This window comes from Ruditapes philippinarum, unplaced genomic scaffold (genome assembly GCF_026571515.1).
Source record: "Ruditapes philippinarum isolate M1 unplaced genomic scaffold, ASM2657151v2 ctg423_1_1_1_1, whole genome shotgun sequence".
Lineage (NCBI taxonomy): Eukaryota > Metazoa > Mollusca > Bivalvia > Venerida > Veneridae > Ruditapes > Ruditapes philippinarum.
In genome coordinates, this window is record NW_026853626.1 from 95,659 (window position 1) to 118,116 (window position 22,458).

The window sequence follows — 22,458 nt, forward strand, 5'->3', positions numbered from 1 at the left end:
ATGTTCAGTGTTTTATTTATTACCTTAAGTAGTTCACCCCTGAAGCATCCCCATACTCTCTTTGTTAATAAGTAATCTGCCAACACAAGAGTAAATTTCATTCAATTGTCCTATCAAGTACCGTAATGCAAATATACAGTGTGCTTCATCATTTCAATGATTGAGTAAGTATTTCATTTCTAAAGCACGAATAATAACACATTAATTAAGTATTTTAAGTGATGATACTCTGTTTGTCTCACTATAAAATGACAAAGGAAAGAATAATATAAGACGTTTAATTGTAATTGATATTTCTCAGATTTTGTATTCAAAGTCGGCAAACAATGATATACTAATTAAGCGTTAATATTACTCGAATGTATAAATATAACTTCATCCAAAACGAAATACTGACATTAATGAAACTAATACATGTATATATTTGTGCTACACATAACATTGTCTCAAGATGATTGTTCAAACATATGTTTTATCTTTAAAGACGATGCCTGTCTCATTTATGTCTTATTTAATGTTGAAATATGTTACATGTAAGAAAGCAAGAAGCCATTTATTGATATACAGCTAATTGAGAATATATGTACACTTTAACAGATAGACAAACCAATTGTAAATGTGGGTGACTAGTATCCTATACAAGTACCAGCTTCATATTTACGAGCAAACGTCCTTGAATGAATTATATTACTATTTTCCATTTTGCTTACTGCTTTATAAAATGAAACTGAGTACAAATCTATATGAAGATTTAAATTATTTTTTCAACCATAACATTATTAATTATTGACAAATGGCTTTTCATGTGTTTATTATTGAAATGGTTAATATTTAGTAAATGATTGTTTTCCAAGTAATTGCAATTGTAAACAACTTGAAAAATAAATAAAAATAGGAGGCAAATAGAACAGTGTGTACCGATATCAAACTGTTATTCTTAGATTCCGATGTAATTTTGAAAATACTTTCAATATCAATGATGAACAGAAAACATCAAACAAAACAAAATCATCAAAATTAAAAAAAATATATTTATAATGATTGAACAAGATTAATTCATTTTGTTTGCTTCCAAAATTAATCAAATTAGTTTTATTAGTTTATAACTTAAGATAAAAAAGGAATTTCATGCATTACAAATAATGTTGTGACTTTATAGAAACTGATCAAATAAAATTGCCTTTAGTCATTAAAGTCAACATTTTGTCTTTTCTACTTTTCTCATTTTCTCTTACATGCAAAATCGTCATAGTCATTGTTAGAAAAATGTCTAACAGATATATAGCATACTTTAAAGTTAGTATGAAGCAATTATATCCTTGATTATTCATTTTCATTAAAGTTACCTATATGAACAATGTAACACTCATAAAACAAATTGATAGATAATGCTCTTATAATTTGGTTTAACAAATGAAACATATCATTAAAGAATTAAAAGTGAACAAAAATATGGTGTAACGTTTGTTTGATAAGGTTTTACGTCACATCGACACAGTATTGGTCATATCGCGACGTTCCAGCTTATACTGGTGGAGGAAGACCTCAGGTGCCATTCCGTGCATTATTTCAGGCACGAACGGGCACCTGAGTAGAACCACCGACGTTCCGTAAGCTAGCTGGATAGCTTTCACACATGAAAGAATCCAAAGTCCCCGTCGGGATTCGAACCCACAGCGGTGAAGGAGCAAGTGATTAAAGTCAACGACCTTAACCACTCGGCCACGGACGCCCCATGGTGTGAAATGATAATTATACATTTATTTGAATTTATTTATTATTTACAGTGAATTACATATTGAAGGATCTATTTCTTTTTTATACGCTATTTGTATTGTTATTGATTGTTAATGTGTTTATAATGTTTTGTTGTATTTCACACCAATTAGTAGATATCATATGTCGGCTTTTCAGCTTTACTGCTGAGGCAAGACCGTGCATTATCTTTTACCATCACAATTTCCACTGAAAATTAAATTTGATATTATACGAAGCATATTTTGATTCTTTATTGCTACAATCATCAATAACTACTTAGGAATAAGCATACAACCGGAATACAACCGGGTGTGTTAAGATTTAATTTCCTTAAATCAGTATTTATGATTTCAATGATTTTTTTTTATTTTGCTTATTACCCGTGGTTAAAAATAATTAGTAAAAGTTTACAGTTTAGACAATTGATACTATCAACAGAGATCAAAACATTATTTTGAAATATATTAAGTTTTACTAAATAAGCACTCAACTATTATTACTGTAATTAACACAATGAATAGACAACCAAGATCGGAATACCGAATTTTGGCAGATAATAAAAAACAAAGTCGGTCTCCATTATAGAACAAACAATCCCCGTTTTTGAACTGGTTTTAAAATGCAGACGACAAAGCATTTACGCGCCCAATGATTATCATACCTCGGGAGACATATAATTTGAAAAATGTGTCAAAGTTAATTCGTATACCCATAAAGGTTCAGTGCGTTTAACAGGAGTTCGGGTATTAGTTACCTGCACGGCATTTACCGCGCTGTTTGTTATTATAATAGATAAAACTAGTGCATGTAAATTGATTGATTCGTGCTCGGGGATTTACTTATTACGACGACAGGGAATGGGATAATAAAAGAAAATAAGTCATATTCACAGCTTACATATTGTGGGGACAGGGAAAGCATATTTATTTTTGTTTATGATGCAAAAGAGAAAGAGCATGAAAAAGTCAAAATCTACGCAATATATTTTATTGAATTATTTATCTTCAGGGACCCTCCCCCTCGTACGAATCAAATAGACTCGTGATTCGTAATTAGAATCATTTGTTAGTCAGGTGACTACCGATGGTGCACTACGCATCGTGTGAGACAAACGAGCACAATTTCAAAAATACATTTCAAATTAAGATGTACAGATACTTAAGAAAATGTATTTAATGAAATAGTAACTGTTATCGAATGAAGATCCATACATCTATCGTCAAGTGTTGATATTGGCATTATACGACAACATCAATATAACATCTTTAAAAACAACAAAATGTTAAACAGTTGTACAAAGAAGATCAAGATACGTTTAAGGTCAAAAACAAATATTGATGAACTTCTTTTAAGTTTTGAAACGGTAGTCGTGCCCAGGTTGAATACAATACAATCATAATAACAAACATATTGCCAAATTAAGCTAAAAGCAATCATTTAATTGTGGATATGAAGATCATATTTCAGATCAGGTGACATTTGATCCATACGCTTAGTGAACTTTCACAGTGTGAATTTAATTCCCCATAAAAATAGAATTGCAAAATGAAACGTTTTTCAAATGCATAGAGGTCATTTAAGGGTCAAGGGCAAGTTGAGGATAACGTACATAAAGTATTTTATAAAATTCTTTTCAAGTATTAAAACCAATAAGAGCAAATTTCATCACATTTAATGAAATAATCTTAAAAATCAAGGTCATTTGTTAATAAAGGCCATTTAAGTCCCCTAAATTCCAATTACTTCTGACATTTGTTTTATTTAGACTAAAGAAGCTGCTTTGGAGTAGAAGCGCACGCAGACTGCTTGACTGACAAACTTCCTAAACAAGAATCTTCCTGACTATTGTTATTGTAGGAGACTATCATACTAGTAACAGAAATAGAATTATCAATGGTTTGACTACACTTAAACAAACTTTATTATTCTCTGTTGGACAGATTTTAGGTCTAACAGAATATGTTTATTTTGCAATGTTCGATATATTACCTGCGTATATTTCCTTGAATAACACTAACGTAAAATGACAGATTGATACCATTGCTCTTTTGTTGAAAACATAGTTGATTAAAAAATTATTTAACCGTAAGTCATTTTAATTTGAAACAATCGATTTCAGTACGGTTGTGTTGAAATGCATTTAAGAAATGGTTCAAATGATTTTGACAAATATATTTAACATATTTTATTCATTATATTAAAATATTATCACCAATTTACTTAGCATATGTTTGCTCTGTTTATGGCGATTAATTGCGTATTTTGGAACAAAATAACTTTTTGTAAAACAAATAACATTCAACAGTTGTTAAATAATTATTATATATTACTGGTTTTATTTTGGTTGTATTCTATTTTTTATTATTTCTAAAGATTAATTAAAACACAAGCATTGATTGTCAATGTACATATTTTGAAAATACGCAATGCATTATTAATGGCATAATTATAGTCCATTCTACAGAATTTGACTTTGCTGTGATGGTTGCAAGTTCTAAAATGAATTATGACATTGTTAAAAATCGTGTTTTGACCCCACATGGTGAAGGTGACTGTTGCTTGAAATTGTTTCCCATCGATAATTATTAGACAGTTGCAATTTAACCTATAGCAATCTAATCTCGACACGTCGCTTAGGATTGTTTGACCTTCTTTGATAAATTCCAATATTACTTCTGAGAGTAAATTTAAAAGAAATTTCCAAAGGATGCTACAAGCATAAAACTCCAGTGAAATTGTTCAAATAGTTCTGCTCCATTGAACATCTGGGTTAGATGGGCTATAAATAGATCTTTGAAATTAAATCTTTAAAAATCTTCTTCTCTCTACGCGCAAGGTCTAGAGCTTAGATATGTTGTGTGTAGCATCATCAAATAAAATTCGACGAAAATCATTCAAATAATACCCCTTTTGTCAAATATGGCCCGCCAAAGGGGAGGGGGCATGGCTTTTTCGTCTATAAATAACACTTAAAAAAATATTCTCTGAACTAAAAGATCATTATCTGAGTGTTTTTACTTGAAACATTATTTAGTAGACCTCTACTAAGTTTGTTCAAACCATAGCCCTATGTCAAAATTGGCCCCGCCAAAAAGTGTCATGGATAATCCTTATATGTATATGATATGTATATAATTTATGATACATATTTTTGAACTGTGTTTAAGTGTACTAGAATCAGTATTGTTCCAAACAAAATGTATAATAACCTCATTATTTCACATTTTGTTTGACAGTTTGTCAAAACTTTGTTACTTCAAGTACAATAAGGAATTTATTTAATTGTTTGACCATAAAAATCAAAATGAGGCTAAATGGAATAGGATATGCTTTTCATATAAATATGTTAGACTTTGTAAATTAACACAATGCTATATGGGGTATGATATGCATTTGATATAGATATTTTGGACTTTGTAAATGAAAACGATGCTATATGGGGTATGATATGCAATTGATATAGATGTTTTGGGCTTTGTAAATGAAAAAATGCTATGTGGGGTATGATATGCATTCGCTATAGATGTTTTGGACTTAATAAATGACAACAAATTTACAAAATTACAGTCAATTTAAAATAGAAGATAGAATAAACATTTTGATAGCTATTTTGATAGTGGGCAAAGTTGACCCATACCAGGTTGATTAAGGGTAAGTATCTTCCCCTTTGTCCCTGTTTTTTATTTATTCTATTCCCTCCCGTCCTCCCCGGGTCTCACGCCCCCTTCACCTGTGCCTTTTGACTTTATGGGCCTAATATTCAATCATTTATTTGTTTTCATTTAGTACCTTATCGGTTTCTAATTAGTGGTTTGCCTGCCCGTAGTCTGCCTTATGCCCTTTCCTGTTTTTGTTTGGGGTCCTCCTGGGCTCCTTACCACTGGGTCGGGTGGGGGCTGCGTTCATTGAACGCCGCCTTTCCTTGATGATCGTGTTTATCATATTTTAATCATTTTCTATCTGGAGTGATCTGTTTTGTAATAATACAAATTGTATTCATTTACAAATTGGATATATTTTAATCATTAAAAGATTATTTTTATATAATATTGTAAAATGATAATTTGACTTTGGAGAAGTGTGATTTTTATCAGCTTTAAAACTTGATAATTACTTCAAAACCATTATAATGGTGCAAAACTTCTCAGAAATAATTTTTTTCCAAATATTTTAATAAATGGTGTTCATAATACAGATTTCTAAATGAGAATGTAAGAAGATTTTAATTGTGAATATAGCTACTGTGCTGTATACTGACGCATTTTGGCAGATCCAGTTTGCCACAGTTCATAGTGTTTGAAATTGACGTTTAATTTAATGATATTTAGACGGTAAAGTTTCTTTTTATTCAAGTTATTTTGTCAAATAAGCGTTGTTGTGTATACATGTTATGTGGTACTCTAAGTTTCTTCTATTTGGCCTTTTTCAACTTAGGTGGTTCCAGTATTCCTACTTGAATACTGTATAATCACCCTTAGGATATGTTGCCTGCTTTTTAAATTTGTCTTTTGACGTCATATCTGTGATATGCAGGCTTCATAACCTCAGATCCCCTTACAAAATTTCATTTTATTTAGTTCCGCCCATTGTTTTCTCGTTTAGGGCACACGCATTTTTTTACTTGGGGACCATATGCTGCTTTTCATGGAATGGCTCTAACGTGTCACATTAAAGGTTCCATGATAACCGCCATATGAATACATCTGCGGATGTTTCAAAATTCTAAATTTTACCAGTTCATGTTAAATGTTGAATTCTGCTTAAGCCGGTGCTAGGGGGCGTGGACGGTAAATTGCACTTTCCATTACCGTCCATGAACGGCTCAATCAAACCGAGCCTGCAACATTTTCAATTTTGTCGTGTTGGACTTTCTTTAGGGATTCTGTATTTCTCTATTTCATTGTCACATCCGTGCTATTTGTGCCGTGTGGCGGCTGTAAAAAGTCTCCCCGTACATTTAATCAATGATGTTATATTTCCGATCCTTGAAAATCGTTCAAAACGACATTATTGTTGTGTATACATGTTATGTGGTACTCTAAGTTTCTTCTATTTGGCCTTTTTCAACTTGGGTGGTTCCAGTATTCCTACTTGAATACTGTATAATCACCCTTAGGATATGTTGCCTGCTTTTTAAATTTGTCTTTTGACGTCATATCTGTGATATGCGATCTTCATAACCTCAGATCCCCTTACAAAATTTCATTTTATTTAGTTCCGCCCATTGTTTTCTCGTTTAGGGCACACGCATTTTTTTTACTTGGGGACCATATGCCGCTTTTCATGCAATTGCACTAACGTGTCACATTGAAGGTTCCACGATAACCGCCATATGAATACATCTGCGGATGTTTCAAAATTCTAAATTTTACAAGTTCATGTTAAATGTTGAATTCTGCTTAAGCCGGTGCTAGGGGGCTTGGACGGTAAATTGCACTTTCCATTACCGTCCATGAACAGGCTCAATCAAACCGAGCCTGCAACATTTTCAATTTTGTCGTGTTGGGCTTTCTTTAGGGATTCTGTATTTCTCTATTTTGAGGAAAATTTGGATGCGTGTACATATTTATTTGATAATTTATTACTTAAGTGTGGTACAAATGCATGTATACATCATTATTAATAACTCGTAATTCAGACTTAGTTTTAAAATTTAATTGTAATTTAAAAACTCTTTTACGACAAGGTATTACCAGGCCTGACTTCTATGGAGATGTGGTTTACAAACTTCGTAGGATCATGGGTCATAGTAATTTTTCTGCCGTCTTCACTAAAATTATCAAACGGTTTATTAAAAGAGGTTATGACCCAATTATTTTAAGGCATACCGCATGCTTGGTGTTCAACCCTTTTACAGTTGGACGCTACGCTTTCCTCTTTTGATTACATCTGACGGACCAAGTGGGAGACTCTATGATGGACAGTTCTTAAAGCCCTTTGGGGACTGAATTGTCTTAATGTTCGTCTTCTGCCTTGCTTCGTCGGGCCCTTGTAGGTGATTTTCCTGTTGCTCTGCCTTCCTTTAAGGCATCGAGTACTTTGGTAATGGTCATTAGGCAGTAACTTTTTCTACATATTTACATAATTTTGTATGTGTTTTATTTATTTCGTCTAATGTAACCATGACCATTGTTAGAATTTCACTTGGCGGGGATTAATTTTATATACATTTTCGTGTCATTCAGGAACATATTGGGGCTAAGAGTGAGGTTTGGCGCGCCTAAAACCGGTTTAAACTCCCCAGTGGTAGTTTCCCCAGTGGTTTAACTACCACTGACCGTTCCAAGGCGGTACCCCTTTGTGTTCCTTCACGTGTTTTTCTTGTCTGTAATGTTACTTGTTTTTGGATGTTTACATGTTTTGTGATGTCTGTCTTGTTGGATTTTCGTTGACGGTAGGTATTTTCTCCCCCTTCCATTTTTACCCCCCCCCCCACCTTTTCACCCGTACAGCCCTTTTCCCTTTAATTCCCTTATGGGCCTGTTTTTTCTTTATATTATTTCACATTACATGTCCCGCTCCTTTCGCCCTTGTGTCCACTCCAGGTACTTGTTTGGTGTCTTCTGGGTGTCCTGCTTGGGTGTGTCCGGGGGCGGCGTCCTGTGAACTTTGCCTTTGCCTTGTTGATCTTTATTCTTGTTATTTTACATTAATACTGGTAATAAAAACTAAAAACAATAATATTTCCTTGTAATTTTGAAGACTCGTTTGTAGGCACCTCGTTTTAATTTTCTCTCCGAATATGTAAAATATGATAAACAAGATCAACAAGGAAAGGCGGCGTTCAATGAACGTAACCCCCATATGACCCAGCCACAATTGTGACCAGTGGCAAGGAGCCCAGGCGGACCCCAAACAAAAACAGGACAGGGCAAAGACAGAGCACGGACAGGTTAAGCATTAAATGATAAATAATTGGTAACTGATTAGGAATTCAAAGAAAAGAATAATAGGCCCACAAAGGGGACAGGAGACTGGGGGAAGGGGGTGTTAATCAAAGAAATAAAAACTAGAGGCAATGGGGAAGATACTTACCGTAGACGAGAAAACACCAAGGGACACAAGCAAAAGTGTCACCAAAACAGTATGAAACAATATAGACATACATCTGAGGAACACAGAGGGGCGCCGCCTTGGAACGGTCAGCAGCATAATAATGACTGCTGGGGAGTTTAAACCGGTTAATGGTGCACCAAATCTCGCTCTTAGCCCGACCATGTTCCTATAAACGAGACAGTGTAAATAAAATGAATCCCCGCCAAGTGAAATTCTAACAGTTGTCATGGTTACAAAAGGTTAAATAAGTAAAACACTAAAATGATCATGTAGAAACATATAAAAGTAAACCCAATGACCATAACAAAAGTACTCAATGTCCTAAAGGAAGACAGAGCAACAAGAAAATCACCTACAAGGGCCCGATGAAGCAAGGCAGAAGACGTAAAATGTAATTCTAGTATTTTAGTAAAAAATTCTGGAAACAAAGTGATCCTTCGGAAGCATTAATCACAACAAAATAACATAAGAATTGCAGAATCGGTTTGATTGAGTCTGTACATGAGGGATAATGAATAAGTGCAACATTTCTCACGCCCCCTTACACCGGCTTGAGCGGTACTCAATTCTCAACACTTTATAGTGTTGGCATCAATGATCCAGAAGGACCAGAAAATATAACAACACTGAAGTGACGTACGGTGCTATTTTTTACGGCTGCCACACGGCACTTGACACCTGTGTTTAAATTCTGTGTTACAAACCACTTCTTTTGCATTTTGACAATAAAATTAGATCAGACTTATCCAAGTTTTCTAGATTGATAGAATAAAAAAGTATGAACATAATATATAAAACTTTGTAAAGAAGAAAAGGTAATGTATAAATTACCAGCAACAACTTCCTCATTAAAAGGCAACAGTTTTAGCTTGATTACACCCTGTTTAGATACGCCTTCTATGTTCATTTAACATGCTGAAATATAAACATTTCAATTAAAATGTATTATGTATGAACCAATACGTTTTCTTTACATGAAGTAAACATATATTTTCATTTAATTATGATTTCCACAATTCATAAAGCATGCCAACAACCCTTTGAAACAAGTCATTTTAATATTTCATTTTTTTTTTCGTGATTTTGGTCACAATATGCTTCCATAGAAAAGAAATATTTACATAAGGTGATTTTTTGAGATTTTTTTCTCAAAATGTAGATAATGTTTATCATTATTTTATCGGGAAAACGTTTATGAAAGGATTAGTTTAACCATATCTTTCATTATTCCTGGCCTATGAAACAAACAATGTATTTAAAGGTAAATAATTTTCAAGTATTTGGCAAAAACCATCATATTTATTTATTTATTGATTGATTTATTTATTTTATGAATTCTGTAATTATATAACTTTATTGTAAGTTGTTTAGATTTGTTCAGCTTGTTTATGTTTGTCCTTCATTATTTTTTTTACAAAGAAATGGCCTATTTACTACCCTTGCGGTTCAAGATTATTAAAAATTCAAATTCAAGGACTGTTGAACTTGAATAACGAATGCATAACTTTAATAACAAAGAATGGCATATTTTATCAAATTAAACGAATTAACCTTTAGATCTTTTAACTTCACGTACATAAACAAAATCATTATAAGTATTGTATTCCACAGTTGGATTATTTCGAAGTTGTCAATGTTGGTATACGAAATTATCAACGATACTTAGTCATCATGGCATAGTTAAATATATTACATGTGAATATATATCAACGCAAAACATCCGATAAATAATATCGTTATTTTGTTGGAAACATTGTGGATGAAAAAATGAATTTAAACGCAAGTCATTTTCTAAAACAATCAAAATGAATATTGTAGAGAAATATTGAAATGCATTTGAATTATTTTGCCTCATACATAATACATATTGTTTCACCACCAATTTACTAAGCGTGTTTAATCTGTTTATGACGAGTTCTTGTTTATTTAAGAACAAGTCAAAGTTTGTGTTAACAATAAACGGTTGTTATATATACAGGATATTGAATGTGTGTAGGTTCAAAACTGAATGTATTGCACGAGTTCAAAAAAATTACTAGTATATTATGCGAGCCTCTGGCAAACTATTATTTATTCAACGAATACAGTAAAATCAGTAAAGCACCTACAGAAAAAATAATATATTATCACATACCTAGAATAAGGACTGTTAACAGTAAAAAAGAATCATTTTATTGACGCGCCTATAGTATAACGCGAACATTTAGCGCGTCTTACACTGTGCTTGTATTACTTAACGCCACGTCAAAATATATGGACGGCCGTGCAATACCATTTTAATGAAGTCGCAAAGTCGGCAGGGGTGTGTGATAAAATATTTTATATATTATCGGTCTGATCTGTTGCGTTTCCTTTCTGGTTATTTCCAGTTTAGTAAAGGCATATACATTGATTGTCAATAAACATATTTTGAAAATACGCATTGCATTACTTATGACATACTAGTTCATTTAACAAAAATTCTTGTTTAATGTGTTGATTAAACGTTTTGAAATGAATACTGAAGTCACTAAAAATCGCTTCCGGATGTTTTTACTTTATACGGCTGTCATAATGGAGACTTCAATCAATACCAAAAAGATTAATGCATATGCCCTAAACAAAAAACAGTAGGCAAAAGTAAACAAATTTTGACAAGGTATCAGAGTCTATAACATTTGAATATTACAGACGTCAAAATATAAAAAAGCAGGAAATATATGCTCAGGTTGGTTTAAACATATTAATTCAACAAAACATTTAACAAGTGAACAATATTTACAATTTAATTTGGGGATTGGGCAAAAAAGCTTAATTTTTTATTGGTGTCCTTAATTTAACATAATTCATTTAGGAATATTGGAATACCATCAAAAAATAATGTCCTTATAAATGATCTAAAATATTACTTCAAATAAGGTCTAGCTAGATAATTTATTAAACATCATTCTATGTATGTATTTAATTCATTCTAGTATCAAAGTGTTTAAACTAACGTTACTCCAAAATGATTTAAGTGTGGCATAATCTAAGAACATTTATTAGTGCAAATTTGAAATGACTGATGCATGTCTTTGGCAAAAATTCAAATGTATTATTTGCGATATCAATAACATTTAGTGTGTAAGATGCGTTTTGGACCGTGAATGTTCAGTCTGATAAAGAACACCGTTTTTATTATTTTATTCATTTTTCCTTTATAATTTACTTCAAAAAATTAAGGAATAACTATTTCTGTTCTCAGGGTATAATTGTCTCTGTATCATGTAAGCCATTGCCATTTGAACTCTAAACAAGACTTATGTAAGACATAACGTCATGTGAACGTTGCCTTTGTCTTGTTGATCTTCATTCTTGGTATTTTATATAAAATAGAGAGAAATGATAATCCCGAAAGAAAGCCCAACACGGCAAAATTGAAAATGTTGCAGGCTCAGTTTGATTGAGCCTGTTCATGGACGGTACTGTCAAAACTGGTAAAAATGAGAATTTTGAAACAAAATTTTGTAAGTCTTGGTTAAATTTAAAGTGGCATTGTGCCTAATTTTTCATTTTTAAATTTTGTTGTATTGACTCAGTATAACATATTTAAAAATATTTGCTGTTATAATGGTGATATATACATCCGTCTCTGCTGATATGCGGGAGTCTTAAGTTACAAATGTATATACTGTAAGGAGGATTTATATTGCATCATCAGCATCACGTTTTATATTTATTATCAACGTAAGTTTCCATTTAAATCATTTAAATCGTGAATAGTTATAGATTAAAACATTTCTGCTCCTTATTACCATGAATAATACATAAATCTCAACTTACGAAGAGTTAGGAAGAACAAAAGTACGTAAATCCGCTTTGATTTTTTTATCAATGGCGATTCATTTTAATCAGAAACAATCTTGAATTGACAGGCTATTAAAGCACCTTTCCACCGTTGGTTTAAATATTCATTCTTTATTATTCTTAGTAAAAAAGTAAAGCATTTACGACGATTTTTTACGTATTTTGGTGGAAATATCTTTAGAGGGCAAAAAAGGACACTACATTTAACATCCGCAAGACTTAATAATCATCCCGAGGTCTATTTTATATTGTAATGAGATAAAATAAAATTTTAAGCTGTATCAACTTACCATACTAGCTAAAAGGTTTATGAGTTAGGGATTTTATTTTCCCGATTTGTCAACGTTTAGTAGAATTATATTTTTAGTAGGAATACGTTACACTAGAGCTCGACAAGATTGTGGAAAAGAAAATTATTAAGACTGATTTACTACATGTACTAAACATTTATACCCGGTCTTGCTATTAAAAATTAAAAGTATATACATGTAGCTCCAAATTATCACCTTAGTGTAATTCCTAATTAACACCTGTCACATTTAGAATGACTTAACCCGTAACTGCAATAAGAGTACGTAATTTTACTCTAAAATAGTTCCTTTCTGTTCTTTAATAAATGTATCTAGGTTGGCTTTTAGCCATAATCCATTTTAAATTGTTCAACTGTTAAGCCTTTGTAAATAGAACGTGTACAATCAAGATAGCGATCATAATGCACGCACTATTATGGTCTAAAGGAACTTTTTGAATAGGTTTAAGTGTTTGTACTTTATGAATGAGAATGAGGAAGTTAATGAAATTAACGAAATGGCGTTTTTACACGGGGACAGGTTACACGATCGTGTCCGACCTAGCGAAAATACAACATGCTATCTGAAATATCGGCTTGTTGTTCAAAAGCGGTGGGGACAATAATGTTATTGTCAACATCTAGTGATGTCATTTAGTTGCAATTCGATATATAGCTTTATATGATTTTTGTAAAAATGACTTTTCAATTTTGACTTATACTGGACTAGTGGCATTAGACCGATTTGGCGAATTCAACCCCTTGTCTATATAATTATAATATATACTTTTTATATTTTTTTCTAGAATTACTATTTTACAGTATCCCAACACTGCTGGGTCCCTATGAACTAGAGCACAGGAACCTTTTATGATCCTTCGGTTATTTTAAACGAACTTATAACTTGTTCTTTTAAGAAATAGTAGATTTCTACATACAGATGATCAAATGGGCATTACTTGATTTCTTTTTATTGTTTCAAAATAACTAAAGTATAGTGTTGTTAATTTAAACAAAAATGTTTGCATCTAAAATTTTAGTTACAACTAAACATTTACCTACACAAAAAAATGATAGGATGGCAATTAGTTAATAAACATTTACCTACAAAAATGATAGGATGGCAATTAGTTAATAACGGGAAACGTTTAAAGCTAAATTTATTGTCAGCCTACAGTGCAATGATATTGTTATATACATGCAAATTTATTGGGTGTTGCAGAATAATGGGCAAGGAAGTTTGATATATTATCATTTAACAATACTCAGCAGGCCTCGACACTAGCTTATAATGCAGCTCGTAATACGATAGCATAGATAAATACAGAATCCCTAAAGAAAGCCCAACACGGCAAAACGAACCACTTTGATATTAGGTGGTCTTTCTTGGCAGCAGGTCAGCAGGTGTTCCTTCTTTTTTTCGTTTTAAAGACGAACCTTTAGAGATACGTAACACTTAACAATGAAGCAAATATGCTGGGTTTCTATTGTTCTATTGTGTAGTTATTAAACATTCTTTTCCAATAAAATACTTTATAAGAGTGTCGTTCTTAAGGATTTTTTTTATGTTTTTGTGAGTTCACCTTTAATTATCTTTAGAGCAAAGTAAAAATATTTTCATTTACTTGGTGCAATTCAAATATTCCTCGTCGTACACCTTTTTAAAAAGATTATATATTTTTTATAGATAAACATCTCTCATTGAATTGAAGAAATATTTTAGTCTTGTATTGAGAAAGAAAGGTAATTTGAGTCAAAGATAAAAACATTTTCTTTTCATTATAGTTTGACCTTTTTTCTATATAAATAATATAACCTCCCGAGTGCCCTTTTGTTGGTATCTATTTTTGACATGAAGTAAGTATGTATAATAACCTTTTAAGATAATATTAACTTGGGGATATTTGTGGATAATTTACGTTTCATAATAAGATACACAATTTGTAACCTTTGAACGTTACTAAATATATAAATTAAGAAGATTCTGATTTTAGAACGCAAAAAGGACATTTAAGGGGCTGTTTGCCTCTGCAATTGTGCTTGAAGTTATACTTGTGACTCTAATCATAAAATGGTATGCACTTAGGCAACATCCAGTGGAATCTATGTTATGTTTCAATGATGAGAGTCTTAAATCTGCTGGGTGGAAATCTGAAATTCTCCAGAATCTTACAATGGCATATGGCAAAGACACGACACAGAATGGAAAGTGCTTCAAAACAATTGAGGTGATAAACAATTTTGTTATGCAGGTAGGTAAATATACGAGTATGCTATCATGTTTGTTTTTCAAAATATTATATCTGTCTGGTAAAACGCCATTGCTACTGATTAAAGAATAGATTTTAAATTACGTACATGTAACTGGTTTTTTTAAATTTCATATAGTGTCTACTGGCAGTATAAATTCTTATAAGATTATGATATTTATTTGAATCGATACTTTTTATATTTTTACTTATAAAAAAATAAATGCTTGCTTATTACCATTAATATATTGTAATCAATAAAGAACAAATTAAACAATAATCGCTACGAAAAGAAAACAAAGTACACAACACGCATATACGAACGCATGCACGCATACAGTAACCCAATGTCCAGTCTTGTTAAAATCGCCAAGATTTTAATCCGTATAAAATTCCGTTACAAAATCTGTCGGAGGGAATAATATCTTTATTGTAAGTTATATGTTCAGAACGCTTTATGTTTACAAAGGATATGCATTTTATAATAATGAAGATCAAATATTTTGAAACTTTAGTGGATTTAATCTGCTAAATGGACATTTATGAGAAAAAAAGAAACAGACGAAATGGACTATTTACATCATTCTGTAAAGAAATTACAACTCATTCAAGATAGCTTTTTTGGTAGATGAGGTGTGCATATGTATCATTTAATTAAAAATTATTTTCAGTCAAAACGCTTAATTATTAGGTTAACAACTACTAGTCAAAGCGGGTGTTACTTTTATACCCCAAACAAACGAGGTTAAAGGGGGTGTACTGGACTCCGCTGGTGGTCGGTCCGTCCGTCCGTCCGGGATCTCTTGTCTGGGACATAACTCAGAATGTACAACAGATATCAACTTCAAATTGTGTAGGTAGATAGATCTGACTGAGTAGAGGTACAGTGTAAAAAGATCGTAACCATGCCTAACTAATTATGCAGTTATTACCCTTTGTTCATTTTCACACTTTTCACTTTGTCGGAACAAAACTTGAGAATTATAAAAGGTATCAATATGAAGCTATGTAGGTAGATATCTTACTGAGTAGATGTGCAGAAATCTCAGTGAGGAAGAACGTATTGCCCTTAAAAAAGTCATTGAAACTTCAAATCCAATTTTTAAATTTATCTTATTGATTTATGTTTAATAATCAAAAACATTTTAAAACAAATCTATAACACGTGTCGGCATTTGTGACAATTTCTAGTGATACATTAAATTATTTATATTTAAGTATATTTAAAGTATATTTAAGTATGCAATTTGTATTTTCCATTCATTAACAGCAGATGACATTCCGTTACAATACTAACATAAACCCAGGTAAGTCAGATTATCATGATTATATTGAAACAGTTTAAAACCTTACAATTAAATACAAAAGAGGATACTGATATAATATATATACATTGAAACTAAAATTTACTTAATTAGAAAAAGGCAATTATCAACGCGTATATTTTGGAACGAGTAAAAGTCAATCCTTGTAAAAATGTTATAGATTAGGAAGTATTAAAATGTCGAAAATTAAAATTTAACATATATTTTTATAATTATGTGTATGTTTCAATGTTGCTACACTTAAACTACTTTAATTACTAGATGCAAACTATCTTTTTCTACCTAGAATATAATAAGTTACATCACATTTTTAAATAATAATTGCTTTTGTTTATTTGAATAGCCTAACTCAAAGCTTTAATGTTGTTTATAGACAATACAAAATTTTATTTACATTTAGAATTTCTTAAATGCGACGTCGATCAAACAAAGTTACGAGTAGCTCTATATTTAGTTCGAACTGTAACTAGAGTTGTTTGATTCTAATCTCATATATGTTTGTTATCAATTTCAGAACCTCTTATATTTGATTTAACCACCTTAAATTGCACAATATCATCTCCAAAACCTGTAATTTTAATACTCACGGATATAAAATTAGTCCATGCACCAGATGTGTCAGGTTTGTGCTTAATAGTTAGTAATGTTGTATGATTTTAAAATGATATATTCAAGTTTTAGATAGTGCATAGTCCGTGTAAACCCTGAAGTTGAACAAAAAAGTATGACAAATAATAGAAATATATCAACTGATTCGATCTCTTTATTAGAGAATGTAGTTTCATTGTACATTACTTGATATACTGTTTATTGCAAATTAGTGGAAAAACACCTCAAAATAAAAAAAAGTTGTTAAACAATTTATATTAGATATTTCTGATGTCTGTTAGGCATGTAAATTAAACAATTAGATGTTTCAAAACAGAGTACGCTTTTATGAATAATGAATGCAACGTATTGTGAGTGTGACTTTTTATAAATAAATCTGTCACATAACAAATCTCTTTCACAATATTGCATATTCTAAGTACATGAATCAAATCAAGTGCATGTAATATTTAGTATTTTGTTACTGTAGAACTTGGAAAGGAACCAAACATATTTTGGACAGCTGTCTCGAAACAAGGTAAGGGACTCAATTATCTTGAGGAAGAGGGAATGATTGCTATACAGACAACAGGATACTTCTTTGTCACTTCACAACTAACATTCTTGAAAGAAAACAAAACCAATTCAGACGAGATAGGTAAACACCGGGTTATCCGCATTGCTAACAAAACAGATCAACAGTCAATCCTACTAGAAAGTACCATGTCAAGATGTGAAATGCCTGCTAAGCAATGCGAACAGACTAGTTTTATAGCTGCAGCCTTCAAATTTGAAGAGAATGATAAGATTTTTGTGACTGTCTCTCACAAGTTTCAGATTTTATCTGGTAACGGAACTCATTTTTTCAGCGTTGTTGAGATTTAATGTGTTAGCGTACACATCACAATCTGATATTATATAGATACAAAAGAGAATACAGAATAATTAAAGAATGCGTTACCGTCCAACAAAAAGCTTTTAGTGTTTCAGTATAAATATTTAGAAGTCCTTTAATTATAAACTAACATCTAAGCGTTAAGGTGCTCAGACATTCCAACTCGTTGCATTTAAGGGAAATAATAAAAAAAATATGACAGTCATATTTCCAAATCAATATAAAATTTACTTTTTTCTATTAAAAGACATGTTCAGTTCAATAGCATTTAGTTGTCTACCCCGGAAACACCTACCATGTATCTTTGTAAATAGGAAATTCGCCTTCACCGAAATGTTTTTCTGTATATAGTCACATCATTTACCATCTGTAAAATATTTATCTGTTTCTAATAAACACCAACAATGCAAATGATTATATGTGAAAAAAGCATATGTAAGATAAATTTAAATATACAGACTAGTGTTAAGCACATTCATTTTATATATTTAGATTATAACGGTTGTCATAAAAAGTGTTATTTCATAAACGATAACTGTTATAAATAATTTTAAAAGTTTAGGAGATAATACTCTGTTTGTCTCCCTTTAAATATGACCACGGAAAAAGCTAATATGTTTTATATCATTGATTTATATTCTTCTGTTTGTGCAAAAATATTTGACAATGCGCATTTCGTATCTGACTTTTTGAAATGAATGATGAAACACGGATATTTTAAAACTGTTTTAGGTGTTAATTAAGGAAGGAATTAAAATGAAAGAAGATAGGCAAAAAAGATCAGTAAGTACCTATGTTGAATGGCAACGCTTTGACTATTCAAAATTGTTTGATGATCCTTAAATTAATGAGAATAACAAAAATGCCAAGATGTGATTTTTTTAAACTGTGATAATAACTAATCAATATCCAAACATTTCATTTGCTTCAGAAATTAAATGTTCAAGAATAAGATTATAATTTTAAAATAAAATCAATATAAAAACAGAGACTTTGTTATAAATTTCATTAACCATGTGGTATGCTTTGTCTGATTATTGGGTGAAAGTAATATCTTTCTCCCTCTTATCCATGTATGTTTATAAAGATGTTTAATAATTGCAACGACGAGTGAAGCTGAATATAATAGCATATACTCGTATTACCTTTTAGAATATGATAAACAAAATCAACAAGGAAAGGCAAACACAACAAGATTATTGCGTAGCTGCACATTCCAAAACATCCATACATAATGTATAAAGGAATATTTTACCTTTTTTGTACAAAATGCCATTATATGATCTGCAAGTTACAATTATAACATAGATGACAAGCTTCAACATTATTTCATCATTGTAATGTGAATAATGTTTGACAGTAATCAGTTGTAAATTGTAGTTTACGATACGTCTACGTATTACTGATGGAGTTATACAAAGACTAACTGTGACAGAAAGTGAACAATTGCGTCAGAATAGATAAATCTACATGAAATTCAAGACTCCAATGTCTGGACCTTATCAAGAAAGAAAGGTTTTACATACGTTTGTACTAAGTTTTGAAAAATGTCTTTAATTTTCATTCCATTGTTTTAAAATAGATAAAACCGATAAAAGTAACCGCTAAGAATACACTGGTTGACATTACTATTGATAATGTAAATAAGTTATTAGCAAGAGCCCAGTTTTGATCGAAACAAACTGACATTATACCTCATATACAAAACATCAAGTTGAAGTCATCTGATTTTAAATACATATTAATTGACGATGTCTGGTAAAAATAACGATTGAAATTTATTTCAGATTTTCCTCAGATTTTATAATAAAGCGTTATTATTAATGCAATCAAGTTTTCTCATGTAACTATAATCATTTCTGAACAAAATGTTTGATTCATCTTGAAACTGAAATTCATCTTTTCTAACATCATTAACATTTTGTATCATTTTGACATGAAATAATTTCTAATGATTTTACACAACACGTTGAGTGTTCTTCAATATTCCAACTTTAATGTTTTTCGCGACCTTAAGCTAACATTGTGTAAGGCACATTATGTAAATAGTTTTATTACTTCTTATACTTTATGTGTTTTCAGTAATGTTCTCATTTCTAGATCTCAATAAATATGACTATTATAATATATTCACAATAACGAATATAAAATGAAGAAATGTGCTAGTTCTGTTGAATCTTAATAATGCTTTGCTGTTGAAGTATATTTATGCTAATAAAGCTGATGGAATTAAATAAACTGACACTACTTTTAGGGACATTTATTTCGATGACACTCCTATTATTTGAATTACATGCTACATTAGGACTACTAAAAACAACGATAAGGCATCAAAATTGAAAGATCCGAACTAACACACAGGTTAAATATCGTTATAACATAAAATTAACAAATTTTATATTTTAAATTGACACCTTTACGGGAACACGATAGCAAAATTGTCTTTTGTTGATCAGTTATATTGCAATTTAATCTAACTTGTATTGTCAACTTTAAGTAACACGGAGTAACACTGAGCGATACCGTCTTTATTGTAGTCAATTCTTAAAAAAGACTTTTTCATTGACATATTTGTCAATATCTTAATCTTTGTCCACCAAGGCCAAAAAGCTTAAGAAACATGAAGTTGAATTTCTTACAAAGACCAACTTGTGCACGTCAAACGGATAGCTTTGCAAAAGATAAATTAAGAAATATTTTCAGAAATAAATTAAAATCATATTGTTGTGAGATTTTTGCCCGAATTGAGTGAAAAGCGTTAAACGCAATTTTGGGTCATTCTTCACAATTAGAATTCAGGAAAACAAACGAAGTAAGCTACTTATCTGAAAGATAACGTACAGGTTATTGGTATATATCAACATCAAATGAAACATTTTTATCGAAAATCTTTTCCAGACCCCATGTCAGAAAACCTCAATAGAGTCCCTTAAGATGAAAGGATATTACATACACATATTGTCATAATGGAGAAAAAAGCTAGATAATTACACTTTAAACGAAAATGATGATAAATAACGTAATATATTGAAAATAAAATTAATCTTATCTGAAAGTGAAGCATGTCTTGGTTATAACAAGCAATTTCAAAATGCATTGACATGCATGATATGAAGTAAGTGAAAGAAAGACATCGCTATAAAATTTACTATCAGCAAGATATGATTTATTAATACCATAACTGTAAGAATAAGAATAAGTATTTTATTGAGGAAAAGATAGCCATTACAATTTCGGTTTGAAATATCGTAAATTTAAGGGTTTGATTTTCAGTATATCCATCATTCGTTCTGTAACGTATAACTACACTGACAAAATTTATATAAATTTTGATAGATTTAACATTGCTTGTACGAGCTCTTAGCGAATTGTACAGACAATGAATACAAGAATATTTTGACAAAAGTTTTATAATCTAAAAAGACGGTGATGAAGCTTTATGAAAAAGTTATAAAAACAATTAAGAGTCTAACAAAGCATTGGATCATTTGTCATTTACAGGATTTTATTTAATGCAAAGTTCAGTATCATTCAAGTTCTTTTCTCATTATTCTTTGAAAAGAATAGTACATTCTAGAATGATCAACCTTAAATGGTCGTTTATACGTATGTATGTGCAAACCATACACATATATTCAGATATAGTTTGACAATGAGTGAAAGAAAGGTTTTTTATTCGATAAAGTTAACAATAAAAAAATCAAATAACTTTAACATGATAATGTTTTATTACAAACAACATTAATATAAACATTATTCAAAATTGTAATAATATTGTGATCTTATTAAGGTGCTGTAAATTTACATAACTTGAGAAACATTAGGGTATGGGGAATATAAGGAGAACACAACGAGTGTTGCAATGAAAACAGCTATGCAGATTTTGTTGTTTTTTTACAAGCAAGAATCCCAGCCTTAATAAATCTAATGTCTTCTTAAATGAAGTTTTACAATTGACGTCATAAAAACGTGTTAACCCTTATACATCCACGTACAATATTTACATTTCAATCTTACTTAATTAACTTAGCCATGTGAGGTTCAATTCTAAAGGCAGATGTGTGTTTATTTAGCCAAGGTGTAAGTTAGAAGTGTTCGTTTAGAAGAGCAATATATTGTATTTTATTGATTAGCTAAGATGTTTTTGGCTGCTGTACATTTGATAGACATTTTCTTTTATTTCCATAGACATTTATTGTTCTCAGCACTGTTTTTAGAGAAGGTTGTTAATAAACTGTCTAAAAATTATGTCATTATGTCAGAAAGCATAAACCATATATTAAAAAACCGAGTTATTCAACTCGTAATAATGTCCACATTTCTTTAATAAGAAAGCACGTTTTATCATCATTTTGAATTTTGTTAAATATTTGCGATGTTCTTTGAATTTAAATTTAGTCGATTCAAATTACCATGTGTTGAAATGGTGAACCAAAAAAGAAGCTACCAACAGCGAATTTAGGTCAATCGACT

The 22,458-nt window shown here is 31.0% G+C and overlaps 1 protein-coding gene across 1 annotated transcript in view; it reads left to right on the forward strand.

Moving 5' to 3' along the window:
- Positions 1–22,458, forward strand: part of LOC132737394 (uncharacterized) — a 143,490-nt gene that overhangs the window by 81,272 nt on the left and 39,760 nt on the right. The window lies entirely within an intron of this gene.